Source organism: Orcinus orca, chromosome 3 (genome assembly GCF_937001465.1).
Source record: "Orcinus orca chromosome 3, mOrcOrc1.1, whole genome shotgun sequence".
In the NCBI taxonomy this organism is placed as follows: Eukaryota; Metazoa; Chordata; class Mammalia; order Artiodactyla; family Delphinidae; genus Orcinus; species Orcinus orca.
The window spans coordinates 26825492-26828429 of NC_064561.1; the positions used below are offsets into that span (position 1 = coordinate 26825492).

At 51.5% G+C, this 2938-nt stretch overlaps 1 long non-coding RNA gene across 1 annotated transcript; it reads right to left on the reverse strand.

The window, feature by feature from the left end:
• Window positions 1–276: 276 nt before the first annotated feature.
• On the reverse strand, window positions 277–1392 carry LOC125964030 (uncharacterized). The gene is made up of 3 exons (XR_007476541.1): window positions 1353–1392; window positions 1064–1176; window positions 277–362 (listed from the first exon to the last, which is right to left on the reverse strand). It is a non-coding gene; the product is annotated as an uncharacterized LOC125964030 (long non-coding RNA).
• Between the last annotated feature and the right edge of the window lie 1546 nt (window positions 1393–2938).

The window sequence follows — 2938 nt, forward strand, 5'->3', positions numbered from 1 at the left end:
GAACTTGAGTTTCCTCATCTATAAAATGGAGGCATCAGCCTACGTGATCCCTGTGGGCATTTGTGATTTGAAACATTTTCTCTGTCCCCTGTGGACGCCCTCACTGGGGGGTCCGCCTGCGGCACCTGGTTTCCTCTTCAACCATAGCTTTCCCGGGGTCTGTATGTGAGTCAGCCCTCCCCTCGCCCAGCCCCTGGCTTGCACTGGCCCCCCTGACCGACCTCTCAGGTTTGCTCCAGCTCCTCTGACAAGCCTGTGACAAGAGAACGCACATGGAGCTCCTGTAGCTGCCTTAAAATAGTAGGTTTGTCTCACCCCCATGCTCCTCCGAAGCAGTCACGCTTGGTTTTGTCTGGAACTGTCTGGAAATGGAGAAAATGGGCCCTGGTACACTGTCTCCACCTCTCAGAAGCTGGAGGCTTCAGACAAAGGACCAATCCTTTACACCAAGGGTCCTTTCTGATCAGTGCAGAGGAGTGGGGGGCTCAGGCAGAAGCGGGAGGCTAGAATGGACTTAACGGCATGCCCCACTTCAGCAGGGCGATGGCCAACCCTCCCCTTGTCCTAGCTGCCCCGGAAGAGGGCTGCCCTCCTGAGGGACCCAGTTGGGGTCTGCCTCCGCACAGCTCTGTTCCCCACAAGATAACACCTGTGTGTTGTAAGTGCCTTTCATCCATAAGCTCATTTAGTGTTGCAAAGACTCTATGAGGTAGGTTCTGCTGTCATCCCCATCTGGCACATGAGGAGACTGAGGTCAGTACCCCAGGTAAGCACAGCTACTCAGTGGCAGAGCCAGGCCCAGGCAGCCTGTTTTCCAAACCATGACACTACAACTCTATGATCCCACCCCTTTGGAGGGGATGGGAAGAACTTTTCATATTGAGGGTGCTGGTAATAAGAGGATTTGCCTCAGGGTGTATAACGGAAAAGTCATTTATGGAGCCAAGGAGACATGAGTTCCAACTGTATTCTCTCTCTCACCCCAGGACCTTTTCACATGCTATTTCCTGTGTCTGGAATATTCTTTCCATCCTACCCACCCTTCTGCTTATCCTCCTTTTACCTAACTCTTCCCATGGCTGATCCTTGGGCATAAAGTGTTCAGCTGAGAGACTGGCACATAGTAGGTCTTCAGTAAACAAAAGGCAGGCCTGAAGGAGTTGTGATGAGGCACCCCTAAGGACATGGAAGTGAGAGGGCTTTGTAGCTGGGAGTGTACCAAGCAGGCAGAGGCACTTGGCTACCTCCCCCACCCCACCCCCATGCTTCCGGGTGCCCTCTTTCCAAGGTGGTGAGAATAGAGACTAACTGCCACCTCCCTGAGCCATTTCACGGAAAAATCACTGCCAAACCTCCCAGCTCCTTAGCAGCGCCCAGGCTGCTCTGAGTTCTCCATGTTGTGGTTGCCATGGCAGCCAAGTGGGTTCTCACCTGCCCCAGCATCCTGTTAACTTCATTGATTCTCTCTGTATTCTCTGAGGCTACTCTGTGCCAAGGCCTGTGCCAGACCCGGGGCACACAGAGGAAATAAGACATTCCTGAGTCCGTAGAGAGCCCATTAGGAAGGAGCCTTGAAGGGGAAGATTGGTGACTTGACTGCGCGCGCGCGCACGCACACACAGACATGCACATACACACTCCAGTACCTTGAGCACAAGCAAATGAAAAATCAGGGCATCCCAAGCTTGTGGGGGGCAGGGGAAGAGACATACACAGATTATGAAGTGATGCTCTGATTGTGAGCCACAGGCCATAGGAGGACAACCCCTTGGGTGGGGGGCACCATGGTAGCTGCTGTTGTGTCCCAGCTGTATTAGTTATCTACTGCCACATAATAAATGACCCCAAAACTAAGCAGCCTAAAACAACAAACACTGATTATCTCCCACAGTTTCTAGGGTCAGGAACCCAGGAGCAGCTGAGCTGGGTGGTCCTGGCTCTAGGTCTCTCATGGGGTTGCAGTCAAGCTGTCAGCAGGGCCACAGTCTCTGGAGGGACTGGAGTGTCTGCTCCAAGCATACGCACGTGGCTCTTGGCTGGAGGCTTCAGCTCTTGGTCGTGTGAGCCTCTCCTCAAGGCTGCTCATGACAGAGCTTCTTCCAGCGCAAGTGATCCAAGAGAAGAAGAGTGTGCACGAGTGATCCACAGAGCAGCCGAGAGAGAAGCCACAGTTTTCTATAACCTAATCTCAGGAGTGTCATGCCATCTCTTCTGCCCTGTGCTATAGGTCACACGGACCAACCAGCACAATGGAAGAGGAGACCACACAAGATATGAATGCCAGCAGGTGAGATCATTGGGGCCACCTTGGAGGCTGACTGCCACACTAGGTAATAACCTTTCTTCCTCTCTTGCTAATAAAACCCCAGTTTCAATCAGACGATCCTTCCTTAGCTTCAAAGAGAGAATCTGATTGATTTGAGTTTATCGGGTAATTCCATATTCCTCATCTGGAAGTGCTTCAGAACGTGCAGTTGATCCAATCCAGGCCAAGGGAACCTGAGGGACTCTTGAGAAAGCTTTTGCCCCCTGCTACAAGAAAGAAATGATCACAGCTTCTCCAGATGTCATATGCAGATGTGTCTGGAGATGTGGCAGCCATTTTGCAACCCTGAGGAGAGTCATCACCATCAATGAGAGGGTAGAGAGGGAAAACCTAGTTGTACGTAAATCAACCAACTCTGGAACCGTCTTATCTCTAGACTATTCGTTAAATGCAATGATGTTTCTCATTGCTTCAGCATCTTTTCTTTGAGTATTCTGTTTTGTTCCACCGAAAAAGTACACCAATAGAAACAGGCACCTTGCCGAACATGGGGAACTCAGGCAGGCTTCTGAGAGGAAGTGCCTCGATGAATGGTTAGGAAGTCACCAGATGAACCAGTGGGAGAAAGCATTCTAGACAGTGGGAAGAGCATGACAAACGCCCCGAGGCCAT